This window comes from Ursus maritimus (assembly GCF_017311325.1).
Source record: "Ursus maritimus isolate PB19 chromosome X unlocalized genomic scaffold, ASM1731132v1 scaffold_X1, whole genome shotgun sequence".
In the NCBI taxonomy this organism is placed as follows: Eukaryota; Metazoa; Chordata; class Mammalia; order Carnivora; family Ursidae; genus Ursus; species Ursus maritimus.
In genome coordinates, this window is record NW_024423319.1 from 101,439,642 (window position 1) to 101,465,163 (window position 25,522).

At 37.3% G+C, this 25,522-nt stretch overlaps 1 pseudogene; it reads right to left on the minus strand.

The window, feature by feature from the left end:
* Nucleotides 1-209: 209 nt before the first annotated feature.
* LOC121104034 overlaps nucleotides 210-25,522 on the minus strand; it is a 37,406-nt pseudogene continuing 12,093 nt past the window's right edge.

Below are 25,522 nucleotides of genomic sequence, written 5' to 3' on the forward strand. Positions count from 1 at the left end.
TCATACACACACATTTTTAATTTTTATTTATTTTTTTTCGCTGCAAAAAGCTTTACTGTTCCCATTTGGTCCACGGCTTGGGAGAAGGCCCCAGGGTGGTTTGAAAGGGGCCTAGGGGTTTCAGGGAGAGGCTCAGGGCACAAGCCCCGGCACCGGCGTGATGCCAGAAGGGCCCTTCAAAGGCTGCCGGGCTTCAGACGCCGCTAGTCGTGCGTGGGGGTGAGCCTTTCTAAGCCCGCTCGCCCCGCCGAGCTGGGGCCGGAGCTCCTGCGGACGTGAGGCAGGTGGTTGCCGTCTTCCTGATGAGTTTCACCTCCTCGTCCAGGAAGCGTTTCTCCGGGAGCCGCAGAGCCGGGGGCCTGTGCGGGCAGAACCCGGGCTGTGCGGATCCGGAGGGGCCTGGGTCAGGTTCTGCTCCAGACCCAGGGCGGCTTCCAGGGCACCCGGGGTTCTCCCCACTCACCTCGGGACGGCTTCTGCACGTCGGGCAAGAGGGCGCGGCCGCCGGGCTGGTTTTGCTTCTTCGAGAGACGCTGGGCGCCCTCGCGCTCGTCCTCAGCCAGCTCCCCGAAGAACCGTCCCACACCTTCCAGAGCCACATCGCCCCGGTGGAAATAGAAGCCCAGAGACAGGTAGGTGCGGGAGGCCGGCAGATGCATGCTGACCCGGTGGTTGACGCGGGCCTCCCCCTCGGGGCACACTGCTGACGAATGCGGGGGCTCAGGGTTGATCCGTGATAAGGAGCTAAGCTCAAATTTGGGTGTTGGCTGGTCCTGGAGGCAGAGGGTGGCCAAGAAGATGGCTCCGAAGGTTGCCACTGGAAAAAAGGGTTGGAGGGTAGTCGGAGGCTGGTAGAAGGGGCGTCCTCCAGTCAGTTCATCCAAACACCGCTGGAGCAAGAGACAGATCGTCCAGACCGCAGGGCGCACTGCCTCCGCGTTCTACTTTTGATGGGCGTTTGTGGTGTTTTCTGTTGGAGCCTGTTGCCGTGCTTCTGTGAGTCAGTGTGTATGTGTGTATGTTTTTCTTCAAATTTTTTAAGTTCCAGTTAACGTATAGTGTCATATTCATTTCAGCTGTAGGATTTAGTGATTCATTACCAAAATACAACATGAAGTGCTCAGCACAGCAAGTGTCCTCATTAATACCAATCATCCATTTAACCCATCCCCCCACCCGTGGATATGTATTTTGCTGTGGATTAGTGTCTTGTTTAACTTTTGGATATTTGTCATGTGAAAATTTCCCTTCTCCATTATTTCTCTCCTCTTATTCTGGGGCACCAGCTAAATATGAGTTAGGCCTTGTCGTTGTAGCTCTGTGCTTCCTCTGTATTTTCCATGGATTTTGTCTGTTTTTGGCTGATTTATCAGTATTTTTCTAGTAATTCTATCTTTAGTTGTGTTTATCTACTATTAAAACTATACATTGAATTTTTATTTCATTTATTATATTAACAATTTTTGCAATATCTACTTAGTTCCTTTCTAAACTTAGTCTGTCACTTTTTAGAAACCTCTTTCCCATCCATATTTTCCAGCTTGGATTTCATTTCTACTACAAATATGGAGCTCCAATTAATTTCAGTAGCTGAAATTTCTCTGGTTTGGTTCATGCTGTTTATTTTTTTTATTTTTTTATTTTTAAGATTTTATTTATTTGACAGAGATAGAGACAGCCAGCGAGAGAGGGAACACAAGCAGGGGGAGTGGGAGAGGAAGAAGCAGGCTCATAGCGGAGGAGCCCAATGTGGGGCTCGATCCCAGAACACCGGGATCACGCCCTGAGCCGAAGGCAGACGCCCAACGACTGCGCCACCCAGGCGCCCCTGGTTTGTGCTGTTTATTAATTCAGATTATTCTCACTTATATTTTCTTATCTGTGTATGATCTAGACATTGATTTTTTTAAGAAGCTATTTGTCATTCTTGTCTTTAAAGATCACAATACAAAACAGGAGGTAAATTTTATCAAAATACAGCATATCTCTTCATATATCCACAAAAATAAATTTCTATGAACATTTTTTATGTGAATACATTAATTCGTTTTGGGGGAGATCAATGCTACTATAAACATCAGAGTGCATGTATCCCTTCAAATTCTTATCTTCATATTCTTTGGGCAAATACCTACTAGTACAATTCCTGGGAGGTAAGATAGTTCTATTTCTAACTTTTTGAGGAACCTCCAACCTGTTTTCCAGAGTGGCTGCACCAGTTTGTGTTCCGACCAACAGTGTAAGAGGATTCCCCTTTTTCTGCATCATCGCCAACACCTTTTGTTTCCTTCGTTGTTAATTTTAGCCATTCTGGTTGATGTGAGGTGATATATCATTGCAGTTTTGATTTGCATTTCCCTGATGATAAGTTATGATGAGCATTTTCTAATTTGTCTGTTGGCCATATGAATGTCTTTGGGAAAGTATCTATTCGTGTCTTCTGCCCATTTTTAACTGGATTATTTGTTTTTTTGGTATTGAGTTTGGTAAGTTCTTTATAGATATTGGATACTATTTATCAGATAGGTTATTTGCAAATATCTTCTCCCATTCCGTAGATTGTCTTTTAGTTTTGTTGATTGTTTCCTTCTCTGTGTAGAAGCTTTTTATCTTAATGAATTCCCAATAGTTTATTTTTGCTTTTGTTTCTTTTGCCTCCAGAGACATGTCTAGTAAGAAGTTGCTATGGCCAAAATCAACGAGATTGTTGCCTGTATTCTCCTCTAGGATTTTGATGGTTTCCTGTCTCACATTTAGGTCTTTCATCCATTTTGACTTTGTTTTTTTGTATGGTGTACGGAAGTGGTCCAGTTTCATTCTTCTGCATGTCGCTGTCCAGTTTTCCCAGCACCATTTGTTGAAGAGACTGTCTTTTTTCCACTGGATAGTCCTTCCTGCTTTGTTGAAGATAAATTGACCATATACTTGTGGGTTCATTTCTAGGTTTTCTTTTCTGTTCAATTGATCTATGTGTCTATTATTGTGCCAGTACCATACTGTCTTGATCACTATTGCTTTGTAATATGACTTGAAGTCGGGAATTGTGATGCCTCCAGCTTTACTTTTCTTTCTCAGATTTGCTTTGGCTATGTGGGGTCTTTTGTGGTTCCATACAAATTTTAGGATTGTTCTAGCTCTGTGAAAAATGCAGTTGGTATTTTGATAGGTATTGCGTTAAGTGTGTAGATTCCTTGGGATAGTATAGACATTTTAATAATATTTGCTCTTCCAGTCCATGAGCATGGAATGTCTTACTATTTCTTTGTGTCATCTTCAGTTTCTTTCATCATTATTTTATAGTTTTCAGAGTATAGATCTTTTATCTCTTTGGTTAGGTTTATTTCTAGGTATCTTACTATTTTTGGTATAATTGTAAATGGGATTGATTCCTTGATTTCTCTTCCTGCTGCTTCATTATTGGTGTATAGAAATGCAACAGATTTCTGTACATTGGGTTTGTATCCTGTAACTTTAATGAATCCGTGTGATAGTTCTAGCAAGTTTTTGGTGGACCCTTTTGAGTTTTCTATATAGAGTATCATGTCATCTGCAAATAGTGATACTCTGACTTCTTCCTTGCCAATTTGGATGCTTTTTATTTGTTTTTGTTGCCTGATTTCTGTGGTTTGGACTTCCAGTAATATATTGTTCAACAGTGGTGAGAGTGGACATTCCTGTCTTATTTCTGGCTGTAGAGAAAAAGCTCTCAGCTTTTCCCCATTGTGAATAACACTAGCTGTGGGTTTTTCATAGATGGACTTTATTATATTGAGGTATGTTCTCTCTGTCCCTACTTTTCGAGGGTTTTCATTATGAATGGATGTTCCACTTTATCAAATGCTTTTTCTGCATCTATTGAAAGGGTTATATGGTTCTTATCCATTATTTTATTAATGTGGTGTACCACATTAATTGATTGGCAAACAATGAACCACCCTAGCAGCCCAGGAATAAATCCCACTTAGTCATGGTCAATGATTCTTTTAATGTACTGCTGTATGTTATTGAGAAATTTTGCATCCATGTTCATCAGGGATTTTGGCCTGTAGTTCTATTTTTCACTGGAGTGTTGATCTGGGTTTGGTATCAGGGTACTGCTGGTCTCATAGAATGAATTTGGAAGGTTTCCTTCCATTTCTATTTTGTAGAAGAGTTTGAGAAGAATAGATATTAACTCACCTTTAAATATTTGGTAGAATTCTCCTGGAAAGCCATCTGGCCCTGAACTCTTGTTTTTTGGGAGATTTTTGATTGCTGATTTAATTTCTCTGTTGGCCATTGGTCTGTTCAAGTTTCCTATTTCTTCCTGTTTTAATTTTGGCAGTTTATGTGTTTGTAGGAACATCCATTTCTTCCAGGTTGTCCGATTTGTTGGCATAAAGTTTTTCATAATACTCTCTTTTATAATTTTTTTGTATTTCTGTGGTGCTGGTTATTTCTCCTTTCTCTTTTGTGATTTTCTTTACTTGGGTCCTTTCTCTTTTTGATACATCTGGCTAGGGGTTTATCAATTTTAGTAATTTTTTCGAAGAACCAGCTCTGGTCTCATTGATCTATTTTTTTTTTAAGTTTCTATATCATTTGTTTCTACTCTAATCTTTATTATTTCCCTTTATCTGCTGCTGTTAGACTTCATTTCTTGTTCTTTTTCTACCTCCTTCAGGTGTAATGTTAGGTTGTTTATTTGAGATTTTCCTTGCTTCTTGAGGTAGGCTTGTATTGCTATATACTTCCCTCTTAGGACCACTTTTGCTGCATCCCAAAGGTTTTGGACCATTGTGTTTTCATTTTCATTTGTTTCCATGTTTTTTTTTTTAATTTTTTCTCTGATTTCCTGGTTGACCCCTTCATCGTTTACTCCCTTGTTTTTTTAACCTCCATGTGTTTTCAGTCTTTCCAAATTTTTTCTTTCGATTGACCTCAAGTTTCATAGAGTCGTGGTCAGAAAATGTGCGTGTTTTTTTTGTACTGTGGAGGCCTGATTGGTGACCTAGTATGTGATCTATTCTAGAGAATGCCCCATGTGAACTTGAAAGGAATGTGTATTCTGCTGCGATAGGATGAAGTGGTCTCAATATATCTGTTAAGTCCATCTGGTCCAGTGTGTCATTCAAAGCCGCTCTTCCCTTGTTGATCTTTAGCTTAGGTCATCTGTCCGTTGCTGTAAGTGGGGACTTGAAGTCCCCTACTATTACTCTATTATTATCAAGGAGTTCCTTTATGTTTGTTAATAATTGTTTTATATATTTGGGTGCTCCCATGTTGGGTGCACAAATATTTACAATTGTTAGATCTTCTTGTTGGATTGTCCCCTTTATTATGAGACAGTATCCTTCTTCATCTTTTCTTACAGTCTTTGTTTTAGAGTCTAGCTTTTCCTTTATAAGTATTGTTACTCCAATTTCTTGTGATGTCCATTTGCATGGTAAATATTTCTCTATCCCACTTAAATCTGCAAGTGTCTTTGGGTCAAAAATGAGTCTCTTGTAGGCAGCACTTAGATCAATCTTGTTTTCTTTTTAAAGATTTTACTTATTTATTTGAGAGAGAGAGCATGAGGGCACAAGTGGGGGAAGGGGCTGAGGGCCAGGGAGAAGCAGATGCCCCACTGAGCTGGGTTCTGTCCCAGGACCCAGGGATCATGACCTGAACTGAAGGCAGAGACTTAACCCTCTGAGCCACCCAGGCGCCCTGAGTCTTGTTTTTTTTATTTTTTTTTATTTTTATTATGTTATGTTAGTCACCATACGGTACATCCCTGGTTTCTGATGTAAAGTTCCATGATTCATTAGTTGCGTATAACACCCAGTGCACCATGCAATACGTGCCCTCCTTACTACCCATCACCAGCCTATCCCAATCCCCCACCCCCCTCCCCTCTGAAGCCCTCAGTTTGTTTCTCATAGTCCATAGTCTCTCATGGTTCATTCCCCCTTCTCTTTATCCCCCCTTTCTTCTTCCCTTTCTTCTCCTACTGATCTTCCTACTTCCTATGTTCCATAAATGAGTGAAATTATATGATAATTGTCTTTCTCTGCTTGACTTATTTCGCTTAGCATTATCTCCTCCAGTGCCGTCCATGTTGCAGCAAATGTTGAGAAATCATTCTTTTTGATGGCTGAGTAATATTCCATTGTGTATATGGACCACATCTTCTCTTCAACAGATGCCTGGATTAAGAAGATGTGGTCTGTTAGCCATTTTTATGTCTTCATTGGAAAAGTGTCTGTTCATATCTTCTGCCCATTATTTTATTTCATTATTTGTGTATTGAGTTTGTATCTTTTATCTGTAGTTACATTTGCAAATATCTTTTATCTGTAGTTACATTTGCAAATATCCTCTCCCATTCTGTGGGTTGACTCTTTGTTTTGATGACTGTTTCCTTTGCTGTGCAGAAACTTTATCTTGATGAAGTCCCAAAAGTTCATTTTATCTTTTGTTTCCCTTGCTTTTGGAGACATGTCATGAAAGAAGTTGCTGTGGCCAATGTCGAAGAGGTTACAGCCTAAGTTCTCCTCTATGATTTTGATGGATTCCTGTCTCACATGGAGGTCTTTCATCCATTTGGAGTTTATCTTTGTGTATGGTGTGAGAGAGTCATCAAGCTTCATTCTTTTGTTTTCAACCTATTCCGATAGTCAGAGTACTTATTGATATGTATTTATTGCTTGTTTTATTGCTGTTTTATGCTTGTTTCTGGAGATTTTTCCATTCATTGAGTCCCCTTTAATATTTCTTGCAGGGCTGGTTTAAGGTCATGAACTCCTTTAGTTTTTGTTTTTCTGGTAAACTCTCCGTCTCTCCTATTCTGAATGATAGCCTTACAGAATAGAATATTCTCTGCTGCAGATTCTTCCCATTCAGCATATTGAATAGAGCATGCCACTCTCTTCTGGTTTGCCAAGTTTCTGTGCATAGATCTGCAGCTGGCCTTAGGGGTCTTCCTTTGTAAGTTAGGGACTTTTTTTTTTCTGTGCTGCTTTGAAGATTTTTTTCCTTTATCACTATAGTTTGCTAATTTAATTACAATATGTCTTGGTGTTGGCCTGCTTTTGTTTTTTGATGGGAGTTCTCTGTATCTCCTGGATCTGGATGTCTCTTTCCTTCCCCAGATTAGGGAAGTTTTCAGTTATTATTTCTTAAAATAAATTTTCTTCCCCCTTTTTCCTTTCCTTCATCTTGCGGGACTCCTATAATAAGAATGTTAATACCTTTGCTGGAGTCACTGAGTCCCCTAAGTCTATTCTCGTGTTCTGTAATTCTTCTTTCTCTCTTTTGTTCAGCTTCATTATTTTGTCTTCTGTATCATTTATGCATTCTTTTGGTCTTCCAGCCTTGTGTTTATTGCATTAAGACTGTTTCCAATCTCAGTTACCGCATTATTCATTTCAGACTGTTTTTTAACTCTTTTCTCTCTGCAATAAGGGTCTCCCTGAAATCTTCCATTCTTTTCTCAAGCCCAGTGAGTATCCTTATGACTGTTGCTTTAAATTCTCCATCAGGATGTTACTTACATCTGTTTCGCTTAGATCTCTGGCCATGACCTTATCTTGTTCTTTCATTTGGGATGAATTCTTCCATCTTGACATTTTGTCTAAGTCTCTGTCTTCTCTGTGTTAGAAAAGCCCATTACATTTCCTGCTCCCGAGAGTAATTGCTTTATGAAGAGGTCATGTAGTGTCCAGGTCCTGATGCTTCAGGGAGTGTCTCCCATGTGTGCTCTGCTGTTGTGTTCTGGCTGCTCTATCCTTCAGGCCAGTCGTCTGCAGAGGCTCTCCTTGGGTGCAGTGGGCAGTGTTTGGTACCTGGCCAGAATGTGGTGAGTTTTAACTAGGTGTGCTCTGATCTGTTGGTTAAATGAGACCTGATACTACTTTCACTAGAACTGAAGTCCTGCAGAACTCTCTGGTTGGGAGACATGGTCTGGGCAGGGGCTTCCTCTGGTCCTGCGGGGAAGGAGCCTGCCTGGCTGGGACTGAGGCAAGCCTTACAGAGAAGGACAGTACTGCCAGGGCCAGGGGTGTGGGCCCTGGTGTAAGCAGATTAGGCAGCCAGGGTTTGTGCTGTCCTTCTTCCTGCAGGTGACTCTGTGTTTATGTTGAGAGGTGTGGGAGTGAAATGGCACCAGCCAGCTCCTTTGTCTCCAGAGAGTGGTCTCCATGCTCACTGCTCTCAGGGAAGCACTCCAAGAAGAGAAGAGGGAATAATCCCCGCCTTCCCCCGAGTGTCCCATGCCTTTTTCAGATCCTGTTTCCACACTGTCTGCCTCCAGGTTGTTTGCCTGCCTTCTCTCCAGGAGGGGCACAGTGCCCTCCAGGCTCTGTCCCAGCCCAGCCCGCTGACTTCAAATTCCAGGCTTTAGGTCCATGGTGTGGGCAGGGGCCTGTGCTGGTCTTCCAGGGGGAGGGTCCCGCCACGCTGGGACTGAGGCAGGTTGTACCAGTGCACAGAGGTGTGGGACTTGGTGTAAGCGGGTTAGGCAGCCAGTGTCGGGGCTGACCTGGTTTCTTCAGGTAGCTCTGTGTTGATGCTGAGGGGCAGGGAGGGAAATGTTGCCCATCAGCTCCTTTGTTCCTGGACAGACATCTTTTTCTTTTTATTATGATATGTTAGTGACCATACGGTGCATCCTTAGTTTTTGATGTAGTGTTCCATGATTCATTGTTTGCGTATAACACCCAGTGCTCCATGCAATACGTGCCCTCCTTAATACCCATCACCAGGCTAGCCCATCCCCCACCCCCCGCCCCTCGAAAATCCTCAGATTGTTTCCCAGAGTCCATAGTCTCTCGTGGTTCATTTCCCCCTCTGTTTACCCCCCCCCCTTCATTTTCTCCTTCCTTCTTCTCCCGATCTCCCTGCTATTCCTTCTGTTCCACAAATGAGTGAAACCATATGATAATTGTCTTTCTCTGCTTGACTTATTTCACTTAGCATAACGGAGAGGCATCTTTTAAAATTCTGCCTCTCAGGGATGTGCTCCAAGAAGAGTAAATCATCTGCTCCCTGTGTGCCCCAGGCTTTTTTCTTATCTCTGTTTCCAGGCCTGTCTGCCCCCGGGTTGTTGGTCTGCCTTCTCTTTAGGAGCAGGGAAGCACCCTCTGGGCTCTATTCCAGCCGAGCCCACTCTTCTTTAAAACTCTAGTCTTCAAGTCCCTGGTAGCAAAACCTCCGGAAGATCAGCTCCTCTTCCTTTCCCAGCCAGTGGCTTTGGGGGAAATGTTCTCCGTCTGCATTCTCCCGTGTGCTCCTCTCTCCCTTTACTCCTCTCACCCTCACCCTTCTCTGCGACCAGGGCTTCCTCTCTTCTACAGCACCTATGATCCATTTCTCTCCCAAACCACATCGCTGCCCTTCCTACTTTGTTTGATGTGGCTTCTTCTCTCCCTTCAGTTGTGGAGCTTGTTCTGTCCTCAGGTTGATTTCCAGAGTACTTAGAATGATTTGATAGTTTTCAAAGGACAAGGCAAGCCTAGGGTCCTCCTATTATGCAGCCATCTTAGCTCCCCTGTTATTCTTGCTTTTTTTCTGCTTCCTTGGTGTTTAATTTGTTCTTCCTTTCTAGTTTCCTAAAGGGAAGCTTAGATTATTGATTTTAGATCTTTATTCTGATCCAACATTTGGAGTCAGTATTATGCATTTCCCTCTCATCACTGCTTTCACTGCATCCCACAAATTTTGGTAAGTTTTTGTCCTTTTCCTTTAGTTTGAACTACTTTAGAATTTCTTTTGAGATTTCTTCTTTGGCCCATATGGTATTAAGAAATGTGTTGTTTAATCCCCAAGTATGTTGGATTTTGCAGCTACCTTTCTGCTGTTGACTTCTAGTTTAATTCTCTTGTGGTGTGTGGATAGAGATTTATGATGTCCATTCTTTTACATTTGTTGTGTTTTATGGCCCAGAATGTTGTCTATCTTGGTGAATGTTCCATGTGAGCTTTAGAAGAGTTTGTATGCTGTTGTTGGATTAAGTAATCTGTAGATACCCATCATATCCAGTTGATTGATTGTGTTACTGAGTTCGTCTATATCTTATGGACTTTGACCTGCTGGATCCACCCATTTCTGATAGGTGGATGTTGAAATCTCCAACTATAATAGTGGATTTGTCTATTAATTCTTGCAGTTCTGTCAGTTTTTGCTTAATGTATTTCGATGCTCTGTTGTTAATTGCATACATTTTGAGATTGTTACATCTTTTTGGAGAATGGACTCCATCATTATGCACTGATGCACTGTCCCTCATTATGGGTGATAACTTTTCTTGATCTGAAGTATGTTATGTCTGAAATTAATATATCTACTTCTGCTTTCATTTGAGTAGTGTTAGCATGATACATTTTTCTCCAACCATTTACTTTCATAGTATATGTATCTTTATATTTAAAGTGGGTTTCTGGTATAGAACATAAAATCTTGTTTTATGATCCTCTCTGACAATGTGTCTTGATTGGTGCATCTAGACCATTGACATTCATAGTATTTATTGATATAGCTAGATTAGTATCTGTTACTGTTTTCTCTCTGTTTCCCTTGTTCGTTGTTCCTAGTTTTGCTTTCCACTCCTCTTCTGCCTTCTTTGGTTTTAATTGACCATATTATATAAGTCCCCTTTATTTCCTCTCAGCATTGCATATTAATTATACTTCTTTTTTTGCTTTTTAAAACTGTTACTGGAGAGTTTGCAGTATGCATTTACAGCTAATATAGTCCACTTTCAAGTGACAGTAAAAAGCTTCAGGGGTAGTGTGAGTGCCTTACCATAACAAATGATCCTGATTTTCCCCCTGTCTGTCCCTTGTAACATTGTTGTCACTCATTTTGTGTATACATACACACACACATATATATATATATATTCTCAATGAGTGGAATATCAGAGTCCCACATTAGGAAGGCCCTGAACTATGTCTTTTCCTGTTGCCCTATGATGTTACCAAAACTTCAGCTTAGTTTTTCAGATGTTTATTCCAGATTGGAAAATGTCATCAAGGCAAAATTAGCTCTGAGAGCTCTGTTAACTCTTTCGGATTTTCACTTCTATGTATTCTTCACTATCATATTGTCTCTTGATTGTTTTTCAGAAGCTATTTAAGAAATTTTTAAAGGTTGTTTTCTAGGGGAGAGTTGGCATCTGTTACCTAGTTCTCAATTTCAAGAAGTGAAAATCTAAACAACATTGGTTTTTAAGTTACATTTTCAATCATCATTTCTTTGCAGTAGAAAGACAATTTTATGGTCAGCCCTCAGCACAGATTGGTGAGGCACTGTCGTGGTTCAGGCTTCAGAGGCTGGCTTCCTTATCTCTTCATGATTCACAAGGAATAAGAGTATATTTTATTAATCATTCTCTCAAATTAAGGCATGAAAATACTGGTACTGAAGGGAATCTAAGGGAAAGGGAGAGAGATTTTTCACAGGACATTAGAGCCTAAAATGTTCAAACCATTTTGTCCTGATATCTACTTGGATGTGGATGGTAGAGATTTAAGTGATTTTTTTCTGGAATCAACTTGATTGCACCAGAGAAGATAGACAGTCTTAGAAGAAGACCTCTTCCCTTAGGTATGGCATAGGAGATGCTCTTGTGATTTTTGTCCCAGAAATTTAGAGAAAGAAAAATTAACCTGGAACTTTCTCAGTCAAATGCATTCTTTAATTAGAGCTTTGGAGTTTTCAAGTTAAGACAAGATACATAGGCTGGTCACTTCTTTATTTGATAGGAATTAATCCTATTTATGTGGCTTGCAACAAAGGTGTGTTTTATTTTAACTTCATCCTTGAAGCCTAGAAATATCAAGAATGTTAGAAAATACCACAGGAAATTATTTAAATTGAACTTAGAAGATGTTCAGTGACCTAAATAATAAGCAATCAGAAATAAACAGGATTTTAATTTCTTCTAAATGTTCAAGCATGTAATTTTTAAATGCCGTTTTAAAATCTTAGCTATTCGATAGCAATTGAGTTCTAATTGCTCAAAAGTATGTTCCAACACAGTTATTAAAGAAATCGGTGATTGCCTGAGGTAGATAGATATAATTTAAATCTATACAAATTAGTTATCATTGATCCGGTTGACACTCAGTACATTTTTATTTTAATTCTTCTTGTTTATTAGCCAAAGGCAGTTTGCATAAATTTATAATCATAACTCATGATGTGCACCAATTGCTTTTTTAAACAAATGACATTGATTAATATTGTCTAGGAATCATTTCTGTTTTACATTTGTATATGTGAACGTACTGGTATTTTTAAGGCAAAAATAATATCTTGACAGTTGATCTTTATAAAGAAGTTGCTTAAAAAACTGAACTTTGTATTTAATACAGCATATGATGATTTTTAAAAAAATGTTCCTATCAGTTGACACAATTGAATTTTTCGGTATTCAATTTGAATTTCTTTATTCAGGAAGGTGCCTTTCTGTTTGTAACTCATTTGTCATACACTCATCAGAAGTGCATCTTGAAAAGTGGTTAAAGCAACTTTTTCAATTGATGATAATTGAGGAGGAGGTGAAGCATGGTTTCTGGCGGTTGCATACATATAATTTTCTAACTTTTTTCCTGAATCCATTATAAAACCCTGCAATATTGATTCATCTTTGAAACTTAAGATAACTCCTAAGGATGACCTCTAGACCCACAGGCTGAGGGTATTAAGGAACTTTTAAGGCAAATATAAGTCCCACCTTCCATCTTTGGTAAGAGTTCTTAACACAAGGACTACTGGGTATAGAATAATGAATACAACATGGCTTCGGAGTTCGAGAAAGTAGATTGATATTCCAGCTTGTTCTTGACAGTTGGATCAATTCGCCTTGCTTTTTAAATAAGTAGTCCAGGATCTCCATTGTTTCTGTCTCACAGGATGTTGTGAAGATGGAGATAAAATGTAATGGCCAAAACTTTTATTCTGGTGGGAAAAGCGAGCATATGAAGTAGTAACTATAATGAAATAAGTCAAGTATAGAATTGAAAACACTGTACTGTAGAAATAACAGTTATGAGACTACTCAGTTTTTACACAGGGTAATTATTACTTTTTATTTTATTGTGGTAATAACAACATGAGGTCTACAAATTTTTAAGTGTTCAATATAGTGTTTTTGATTATAGTCACTATCTTGTACAGTCGATCACCAGCGCTTATTCCTCTTGCTTACACTGAAACTTTATACCCATTGATTACAAACTCCCCCTTTCCCCCTCTGCTCAGCCACGGGAAACCACCATTCTATTCTTTGAATCTGTGAATTTGACTGTTTTCAATATCTCATATAAATGAAAGCATGCAGCATTTGTCATTCTATAACTTAATTCACTTAGGACAATGCCCCCAAGTTCCATTCATGTTGTAACGCGTGTCAGAATTTCTTCCTTGTTAAAACCAAACAATATTTCATTGTATGTATATACCACACTTTAAAAAAAATGTATTCATCTGTTTCCACAACTTGGGTATTATGAATAGAACTGCAGTGAATAGGGGAGTGCTAATATCTTGTTGAGATCCTGACTTTAATTATTTTGGATAGATACCCTGAAGTGGGATTGCTGGATTATATGTAATTAATTTTCAAGAAGTTACAAAGTGAATGAAGTGAGAAATGATGTTTTACTGGTAGAACTTGGTTATTTCTGATAATCATAAGTTCAGTATAACTGTGCCCTGATTTGAATTTTATCTAAGATAGTTGGGTTTGCATGTAGGAGTCAGGAATGTTCAGGTTTGATGTTAATTTGATGGAATTTTCACTTATTCTAGTATCTTTCCTCTGTACGTTCAAGATAATGTGCAAATATTACCTACACAAAACTAACTTTTCTGCCTGATGCAACCCTTAAGGACCTTCTAAGCCTTAAGTTTGCCAAGGGCTTTTAGTCAGTTTTTTTTCCTTTGTAGAAAGATTAACTAGAAATTAGATGTAAGAAAAATTAAATGTATTTGTTGAACATAACTTCAATTTCTCCAACCACAAATGTCATAATGATCTTCTGCTAAGAATCCACATAATACAAGTTTCATGTTGCTTCCTTTCACCATCAGTTTTTAATAACTTTCTGGCACATAATCTTTAAACTTGGCTGATAGTTAAGAGAGTTTTAAAAATACGTGTATAGAGACAAGGTTGGGCACGAATGTTTGAAATAAAAGGAGATAGGAAGACATATAAGAAAATTTGAAGAAGAGAATGACATTTAAGAACAGAATTAGGGTAGAAGAAACACAAATTAGTTAAAATATATCAGATCAACGCTCAAAATGTTTTAATTTTAATCCTGCTTGTTTATTAGCCAAAGGCAGTTTCCATACGATTATAATCATGACTCATGATGTACAATTGTTTTTACAATGACATTGATTATTATTGCTTTAAAAATGTTTCCTTGTTTACACTGTGTTCATTAGCATTTTTAAGATAAAACAGCATTTTGACCATTATTTTTATAAATAAAGTACTTCAAAACCCGCTTTTACATTTTACCATAGTGCTTAATATATGCGTTAGAACAAGTAGTACAGAGGCCAGGGTCTGTCAGTAAGGTAGTTAAAGTTAAAACAGAATTTAGAGAACACATCTTGTAAGTAATAATCAGTTCACTTTGCCACTTGATTGTTTCAAAATAAGTCTCATCCATTCTGGTGTCTTCCTTTTTTTTTTTTTTTTGTAATTGTGTAATGGGTTTAATACTGTGCAGTTGGGATGTCGAGGAAAGGAGGTAATGTATGCAATATGAGGGGAGACAGATAAAGCACAGGTAACCTGTCACCATGACTACACTGAGGCGTCAAGAGGAGAACAGTATAGGCTTTGCAGAGACAAGTATTTCGACCTCCACCGTCTCCCAGCTGAACTGCTTCAGTCGCCTCTCTTCTACTTTTGTCAAGATGTTTTCATTCTTTATAGAATGAAATAGAGAAACCAGATTCTGTTCCTTCTGCTTAAATTTCCATTGTGCTTACACTTAATCCAAACTCTGTTCTCACTTCCAAAGTCCTAAATTATCTGCTTCTACCTATCCCTTTGACTTCACCCCCCACTTTTCCCCCTTGCTCACTGTGCTTGAGCAAAACTGGCCTCTTCTTTTGTTCTTAGAAAATACCAGGCTCTTTACCCCCTTTTGGCTTTTGCGTTAATGTATACCTCTGGGATGTTTTTCCCTGGTTGTACGGGGGTTGTTTCTTCTCATTTAGAGCTGCCGTGTTCTTAGAGGGGCTTTTCATGACCATCTATTCTGAAATAGCTACCCCATAACTATGAAATCTCCCTATTTCCTTATATGGATAGCAAATATGGCTAATGGGTATTTCCTCAATTCTTTATGGATGGATTATTTGATTTTTCTTTGTTCACTAAAATGTAAGCTCCATGAGAAGAGGGATTTTTTCTATCTTGTTCGCCACTGTGACCCAGAAACTGGAATAGTATTTGTCACATAGGAAATACTATATATTTATTAAATGAATAAATTAATATTGGATAGATTAAACTAGCTCTTTAAAGATTCATCACCTAGATCAGCCAAATTTAGAAAGTAAGCGTATTAAGCCCAAAGGGTTACTGCAATAATGCTAGTATAAGGTGATTAGAATCTGTAACATTGATTCTTAATCCTTTAATAAACTAATGAAAACTAATGGTATTGCTTTATGAATTCACATAGGTGTATACAAAATTATGCATACTTTCTATGGATTCACGGATTCTCTATCACTTCCCCATAAGTCCATGGACCCTTGAATAAAAACCCCCAGTCTACATACTCTACTTCATGGAGTAGGTGTGTAAAGTAGAAGAAAATTTAGAAGGACATTTTTTAAAAAAATTAACATTCAGATTTTCAGATTATTAACTTGAGGGACAATGGAAAGAATGATGTCATTAAAATATCAAATTGACAAATATAGGTGATGTTAAGACAACAGTTTTGGGTTTTGTGACCCATTGGCAATTAGAATTAGAGAGCTGTAATTTTAGTAGAAGTCAGAACTTTGAATGCAGGTTTAGATAGTAGAAAAATAATTAATGCAATCCTGACCTTTGTATTTTTCAAAGGAGTTGGTATACAGAGAAATGTACATTCAGGGGATGAGAAAAGAACGAAACACAATCGAAGGAGTAAATAAGAACTCTAAAAAGTAAGATGGAATTAGGACAATATATTACCCCACAAATGACAGACTAGGGAACTTAAACACCGTGAGTGTCTGTGTCATGTCCGAACATGGGGGCACGTATAGAATGAACTTAATGAGCTGGTTTCATGGGCCAGTAGGTCTGAAGGCAGGGCTAGAAAGCAAAAATACTTAGAATGCTGGAGGGGGCAAGATGGTTCCAAGAAGTTTGTGGATAATTGAGGGAAAGAGAAAACTGAGAGGGGCCCATTCAAAGCAAAGTAGGGTGAGCTCATTTAATAAGTAAAATCCAACAGGAGTCAGGCATAGGGAAGGAAAGAAACTGACCCAGGGAACAGAAATATGGAGAGAAGCCTGACCTTTCTACTTTTAGCCTCTTTTCACCTTTGAGTTGCATTTGGAACATACCAAATATTGAATACAAGAATCACGGGTTTGGAAGCTCCATGATATTTTGTACAGAAAGAAGGGAGCTTCAAACTGGGAAAACAGGATGGCCTTCAATAAAGTAGGTTTAGTGTAGTATAAGATGGAAAAAGTATGTGTGTTCCTACAGGTGCTTTAAAATGCTATTGCTATATAACAAATGAGGTAAGAGTCTTCTAGAAATGGTGGACTCGGTAATTAAAATTAATTTGTTAACTGAGAATAACATATAGGGCAAAATATTGAATATACCTTCTTGAAGGCCAACAATATCTGATTGAGGTAAAGGCAGAGACCAAAAGTCATGAATTTTTTGTGTCTTTTATTCCCCTTTGGATAACAACAATTAGAAAATAATTTTAATTAGAAAATAAACTTTTAAAAATATTTTTTGAAACATAATATCCAAATAGCCAATAAACCTATAGCCTGGGATTCAAACTCCTTCAGTCATCAGTGAAATGCAAATTTAAATATGATATACTGCTGTGGGAATAGCTAATATTAAAATTACAGTATAAAATCTTAGCAAAATGACAGAAAAAAAACCAGAATTCTCATATGTTGGTCTTTGTCACTTCAGAAAATATTTTAACTGTATTACCCAACAATTCTACTCTAGGAAGATACCTTTAAAAATGTACCCACATGCTTATCAGTACACATGAGAGTGGATGTTCATACACATTATTCATTGTATCAGTAACTGGAAACAACAGAAACATTCATCAGTAGTAGAAGGGATAAAAACCTAAGTTTTTGCATGTTTACTCAGTGGAATACTAGAAAGTAATGAAAAGGAGAATTGCAGATACGTGCAGCAACATAGATGAAACACAAATACAATGTTGAAAGGAAGAAAGCAGATAGCAAAATACGTAGTATATAATTATATGGATATAAATTTTGAAGCACAGGAAAATCTAGGGATGTACTTTTATAAAGTGTAAAGAAAAATAAGAATGTAATTCTTAGGAAAATCAGGAGAGTGATTACCTGTGAGGAAGACAGAGTGATATGTGGCCTAAGGGGGGCATCTATGTAGTGGTAATGTTCTAAATTTGGATTGGAGAGTGGTTTCATGAGCACTTGTTTTGTGATATGTAACTGAGCTATAGGTTTTTGTGCAGTTTTTTACGTGTGTGTTATATTTATGATAAAGTTTTTTTTAAAAGGGAAGCTAGATGAAAATGTATCATCATGTGTAAAAAAAATGAAAAATTATCTTGAGGGACCAGCATCCTTTTCTCTTACATTTAGTGAAAACTTAATCTATTTCCAGAACTAGCAAAGGGAGCTTGAGAATAAGCAGAAACCTAGGGGTTATGAATGTCTCTATTTTACAGGTGAGAACATGAGGTTTAACAGGTTTGAATATAAGCTCAGTGTAACATAACTAGATAGAACTGAGAATCAGATCTGCTGACTAGGCATATGGATTTTTTTTTTTACTACATTCTGATATTTCTTGTTAAATTCCTCTTTGAACTGTGAATTTACTTGAGTATTATAAAAACTTAAAAGATAAAAATAAAATTCCCCATCCTTGAAGGAATATTTATACTTCAAATCCATTTCCTGTTATAAATATATAGATATTTTTCAAAGAATTTTAGAGATATGCTTTGGGTGTAATTTTTCTTTGAAACTTTTTTCTATTAGAAGTTAATGCCCATTGGGGTGCCTGAGTGGCTCGTTCAGTTAAGCGTCTCACTCTTGATTTCCACTGAGCTCATGATCTCAGGGTAGTGAGACTGAGCCCCAAGTCGGGCTCGCACTGGGCATGGAAACTGCTTAGGATTCTCTCCCTCTCCCTTTGCTCCCCCCACCCACCCACTTGCAAGTGCCCACGTGCGCTCTCTCTTTTTCTCTCTCAAAAAAAGTTAATGCACATCATGAAATAACTTCACTTGGCAAATCTCTTCCGAATTAATGGAGGTACAAACTGTCAAATGATGCATATGAGTTAAATATGGGCCTTTATTTATTTTTTAAGGATTTATTTATTTAAGAGAGAGAGTGTGAGCAGAGGGAGGGGCAGAAGGAGAGAGAGACAAACAGACTCTTTGTTGAGCAGGGAGCCCAACACGGGGCTCGATCTCAGGACCCTGAGATCATGACCCAAGCTGAAGTCAAGAGTTGGACACTTAACCGACTGAGCCACCCAGGTACCCTTAAGTATAGACTTTTAATTTAAAAAGTGCATGAGTTAGTATTTCTGTTGACATGAAAGGACAAGATTTCACATCTAACATTCATGAAATGTATTACTTCTTGTACTAATTAGCAGTGATTATTATTAAATGGGAGGGTGTGTACATGGCATGCATGTGTACATGGCATCATTTTATAATTAAAAAATGATTTCCTTTGGTACACATTGAAAGGCATATGAGTTAGAGATGGTTTTATCATTGCTCACGTGTGAAACCAACAGAGAAGAATGAAGCTATTAATATGTTTAATTCATTAAAAAATATTTATCCAGCGTCCAGTAATGCAGGTTTAAAAGAATTGTATTAGCAGTGTTTACAAGTTAATGATGTGATATTTGCATTCTGGAAATTAAGGTTCTGTTATATTGCCAGTTTGTGATTTAATCCTGGTTCTCTGCATGAATCTTTATTTCTTATTATTCCAAAGTCATCTTTATTATGTGTGTATTCATCTGTTAAAAAATAATCAGTTAGTGACAAAAGCCAAAGCCATGGGTGGGGGAAGAAATACACATCCAGTGGTGGTATTAATACTCTTGGTTTAAAGGACTGTTTTCATCTGCCAAGTTTTGATTGTTCTGAATACTTGGATGTATTGCTGCCTTTCATCATGCCAGAAAACGTGGAATTCTTCATTTCTTTGTTTTCCTTGGCTTTCACAACAACCCTTGAGATTCATTGTCAATCTGACTGGCATCTTCCATATATTATGGCACCTAGAATTAAGCATAATGCTTTCAGAATAATATGTTTGTTCAGTTTAGAATTTCACCTCATTCTAAATGGAGATCTCATAATTACATTGTTCAACAGTTTGTCACAGTGCTTGGAAGAATACCTTAGCAAATTAAAGGGAAGACTAAAATGTATTTCATTATTTAATGACACATTTTCTACTAATTCTTCCTTATTATGAAATCAGAGAAATTTTTTCTTGTGAGATTTGTGATCAGAATCAGATCAACAGATTTGAACATTGGCTCATGCAAGGAATTGGGGGAAATATAGAAAAGTACAAGATACGTTGTTTGCCTTTAAAATATTTATAATTCAGTTGGAAATGGAGGCATATTAAATAATGTAATATGATACCATATTTAATAATTCATGTTTATTATAACAAAGTTGTAAAAGCATCATATTTCAGTATTGGTATTAAATGTTTACACCTGAATTTCATATGCATTCCAAATTTTAAATACAAATAGAAATATATAAGAAGTAAGCCAAGTTTCATGTTTTCTCAGTACATTTACTGAACTGTCAGTTACTAAATTTCTACTTAGTTGATTAGTACAATGAGATACAGAAACTGCCATTTTATAGTTTTTGTCTCTTCTGAGGGCTTTTCTGACTTATTCAAAGGTTAAAGATTGTTTTCATTTAAAAAAGGAAAAAGTATTTCTTATATTCTCATATTTATAAATACATGTGATATGTTTCAAAAGTGAGACTATTGAATTGGAAAGAACTGCTTATAAAATGTAATTTTTAGTTAAAATTTGGTAAAGAAGTGTCATCTATTTTTAAGGGGTAGAAATTGTTGATTTTTTTTTATTGATGGTATATTCAAATTGTGATAATATCCTGAATTTCATGCTTGTATTAATGGGAGATACTCAAAGTATGCCATTAATTTTAAAATATAAATAGTTCTACTAGAATATTTATAAATCCATACTAAATTTACTTCCATAAGTATGTATTTATGAACAAAAACGACTACTTATTTTCCAAACTCCAGAAAGCAAGAAACTTTAAGAAAGCAATTGTTGAAAACAATTTCTAGAGCTCACATTCATGAATACTTTGAAATTAGACATTCTAAAACAAAAATTCACAAATTCAGGCCCTAATTGGTTGCAGTTGACATTTCTTTCTAGGTGAAACATTTGATTCCATAATTTCCATGATGCAGAAATAAAAGAGTTTTAATAAATGTTCATTGAAGTGTGAAAGTAGGTCTCAAGGAAACAGAGTAGTCACTTCTCTAATGTGGCTTGAAATGAATTAGAATTTTTCAGTTTTTCTCCAGTCAGTGCATCAGAAATACGTATTTTTTAAATCAGCAAATATCTAAAGTAAATTTCTTCCACTTTAAGCAAGAACATCAGAATAAAGCAAAAAAAAAAAAAAACCAACATGAAGAATGTACTTTTCTCTTGAACATGCAACTGCAAGTAGAAAATCTCTCTCATACATTAGAAAAGGGATGCAGCATCAGTTTACCCTGTCTTAGGCAATTGAACAGGAATGCTCAGCCTAGCAACCTCCCTGCAATCATTTAGCAAATCGTATTGATAGCCTGCCATGTATGCAGCACCTGCTTTGGGGCAGTAGAGGACACTCAGAAATATAATACCTAGTCCTTTTCAATAAGAAGTGTCAATCTAGACTGGGCAGAAGTCATGACAGTGGATGATAAATCACTGTACAAGAACGAATAATAAAACTAGACAGCAATATAAAGAATGGCTGCGAACACTATGTGATGAGTGATAGAGGAGGTATGTACTCTAGAAACTCCAAGAAGGAAAATAACATTCTTGGCAGGTTAGATGTTATGATCTTAATGCCAGTCACCAGCCAATTCTGGAACATTGGCCTAATATTTGTTATGTATAGTTATTTGAAAGCATATATGTCATATATTTCTTTGTAGGCATAGAAGAATTTGACTAAAAACAAAAATACCTGATGTGATGTAATAATTAATAGGACTTAACCTCTATGTTTTGTCACATTACTGGGTTTCGTTAAACATGTAAAGGTTACTCTTACTCATATAGGTGAAATACAAGGAAAATTTGTTTCTTATCTTTACCACCTTGTCTGGATTATTCGATTATCTGGAATTCTGGAAATGCCGTTTTATTTTACTGATCTCAGTATCTCTTTTCTTTATTTTGATACCAGCTTTTCAAATGTACTTGAAAGAGAGTTGAGATGAACTCATTAAGGCAGAAAAATCCACGTGGTGCTAGATTGCTAAATAAGGAATGTGATTCTCATTTTTGAAGATGTCTCTAATAGAAGGGTAGAATGTAAATTGTTATATTCTCACTTTCTCTCACATCCAAACTCTATAGTTTTTCTTTGAAAAGCCCAATTTTATATATCTACAGAGATAAGGGTTTTTTTATTGATTACAAGTGATGTAAATACTCGCCATCCATACCCTTGAGTAGAAATGTCTATATTTCATTATACATTTATTCTTACTCTCCTATGGAAGTTTAATAACCAAAGCTACTAAAAATTCCTGCTTATTTATTGCAAGAATAGTTTCCTTAAAAATTCCTAAACTATTTTAAACTATTTGTTTTAAAAGATAAGTACTAAAGAAATCTGCATCATCAACATTTTCAGACATGAGAGCTTTATAATCTTTTATCTCTTTTAAAAGTCATGCCACTTTTCCTTTAGTTTGGATGTTAGAGGACGGTGGCCTTGGCGCGTGATCAGATATAGATTAATAAAGCCTTGGTCAGAGTTGGGAAATTAGAGAAATAGTGCTGCTTGTAATAGAGAAGTGGCTTCTGCATTTCAGGGAAAATTAAAGTCAAATTAAACAGCCTTGAGAAGTTTAGACTAAAGGGATTTATGTCTCTCCTGCAGAGTGTGTCAATCCTGGGCTGGAGGAAGGGTAGACATAAGGTTTTTGTTCAGGTATAATCTAGACACAGTCATCGTTTTTGGGCTAAATTCTGCCTGCAAATATTTACAAATTACGTGATCCAATACCTTTTAGTTAACCTGCCCCAGCCTTTGTTTTTGCATGTGCAAATGAAGAAAAATTGCTCAAATCTCGGGGCTTATTGAGAGAATTAAGTATATATAAAAAAAGTAACCCCATTTGTTCATTTATTAAACAGATGTTTGCAGTGCCTCGTGGAGGTTCAGTGACTGAAAAAGACATGGTATCAGTCATCAAGGATAGGACTATTAGATAAGGAAGTAAATGTCACTTCACATGAACGGATAAAGAAACTGGGGCATACACATACAACAGAATATTATTCAGCCTTAAAAAAGGGAAATTCTGCCATATATAACAGCATGAATAAACCTGGAGGACAGATAAGGCATGCTTCTACTTATATGAACTGTCTAAAATTAGTCAAAGTTACAGAAGCAGAGAGTAGAATACTGGTTACAAGGGGGCTAGGAGGAGTGGAATACGGAGAGTTCAGTGGGTGAGAAGTTGTAGTTATGCAAGATGAGTAAGTCCTAGAGATCTTCTCTACAGCATAGTGCCCATAGTTAACAACACCATGTTGTGCATTTACAAAATTTAAGAGGGTAGATTTCCTTTTAAGTATTCTTACCACACACACACACACACACCCCCACACACGAAGAGCAGGAGGAGACTTTGGAGGTGATAGATATGTTTGTTACCTTGATTGTGGTGATAGTTTCACAAGTGTACATTGATGTTCAAACTCATCAAATTGTATACATTAACTATGTGCAGTTTTTATATAGTAATTATATAGTAAACTATTAAATCAAACAAAAGATAGATGAGTGAGTGTTCTACTAGATGGAATGAGGAAACAGGAGAAGGGAATTGCTTAAGGGCACCCAGGTATTTAATTACAGGTGCTCACAGAGGCTGAGAGAGACCTAGGTTACTTCCATATTCTTTAATAGCTTTATTGGAAGATAAAATACATACCATAAAATAAAATAAGAACCGTACTAAAATTAGGTTGTACTACAACATACTGCCTTTCCATCACCTGCAAAAGAAGCATCATGCCCATTTACATTCCCTCTCATTCCCACCCCCAGTCCCAGGCAGTCCCTAATCTATTTCCTGTCCCTAGAGACTTTTCTTTTATGCATGTTTCATATAAGTGGAATCATATAGTATGTGCTCTTTGTGTCTACCTTCTTTCATTTAGCATAATGTTTTTGAGCTTCATCCATGTTGTACCATGTATCAGCTCTTGATTCCTTTTTATTGTCAAATCATATTTCATTGTCTGGGTCTCCATTTCGTAATGTATGTCACAAATTTTAAAAAATGAAGAAGTGCCAGGATGTCTGGGTGGCTCGGTAGGTTAAGCGTTGCTTTCGGCTCAGGTCATGATCCCAGGGTCCCGGGATCGAGTCCTGTATAAGGTCCTTGCTCAGCGGGGACCCTGCTTCTCCCTCTGCCTGCTGCTCCCCGTGCTTGTGCTCTATTTCTCTCTGACAAATAAATAGATAAAAATTTTTTTTAAAAAGTACACATATTCTGAAAAAAGAAAAATGCTGAAAAACGGTTGCAAAAACCATATAATTTAAATTCTTAGTTATGACAAATTAATATCTTTGCATAGAAAGATAAAAATTATGTCTCTCTGAATAAATACACTTTGTCTTACATCAAAAATATAAACGTGAGGCCTAACCACACCCCCCATCTCCTGCATACACATACTATTATGCTTGGTTAGTTAGTTAACATCTAACCAGTGATTATTGAAAGACTATAACCGGTCTATATACCTTATAGAGTTGATAGCTTTTAATCTTCACAATGAAGTCGACTCTGAGATCAGCCTGCCTCAGTGTCAGTGCTGGTCACTGATCAAGTGTGTGATTTGGGTAAGGCACTTCAGTATCAGCGCTTCAGTATCCACTCTTAAAGAACGAGAATAAAAATAGAATCTAGGAATGGGTTTTTGTGAACATCAAATTATATATACATAAGAATTCTTGGCACTTAGTACACTTTTAGTGTCAGCTACTATTAATAGAAAAGGAAACTGAAGCTCAGGAGTGTTAAGTAACTTTTCTTGGGTAACACTATGAGTAAATACTGTGGCTGGGACTCAAACATAGGCATCGGCACTCCAGACGCCAGCCACCTCCCATGTGATGGAGGACAACCTAGAGTCCAGATCGTAGATATGGATTTTCAACCCATGACTTCCTTATCCTTAGGCTAGAAAATAAGTCCCTTTAAAAATACTGAATATGCACAGTATAATGAGCATTGAGTCCAAGAAGTTACTGACAAAATAAGTATGATCACATATCCTTAAATCTGATGCTGCCTGGATTAACAGTATTGGATTTTGATTATTCTCTTGAGGTTATTTAAAGCTACTGTATACTAAGAGAACTTGAATCTGTGGAAGTAATTTAACAGATTTTTGCTGAAGAAATGATAAATGTTGCAATACCTAATGGTACCGAAGGCGTCTGTTCTAGATTTATAAATACAGCTTTAACCAATTGCAAGTATCTTTTATGACCATTGCAGTTTGCTCAGAATCCTCCAGAGTAATGTAGTCTAATTACTATTAGGAAGTATTTTTATGAATGAGCATATACTCATTAATCTGCGCACACCCCACAAAGGAAGACTCATGTCTACACTGGTAATCCCTTTTCCGAGGAAGAGTAATATGCACGGATCAGTGAAGGAGTTATTAAATTGCTTTGTCCTATTGTGTTTCTTTGCAAAGTGGATAATGCAGTTATTTTAAAGATATTTTTAGTTCCAGTTTTAGTGGGGCTATTTGGCATGATGAGGGCAGTCACTATTTTATTCTCTTAAATCCTTTATTCTTTAAACTCATTTTAAGTTCACAGAAACATTGATAAGAAAGTAGACTTCTCATCTATGCCCTGTCTCCACTGATACATATTTTATTAGCCAACTGCATCTCTGAAACTGCTGAAAATGGGTATATTCTAAATTACTGTTTTGAAAAAGTGTAATCGTATCAGTT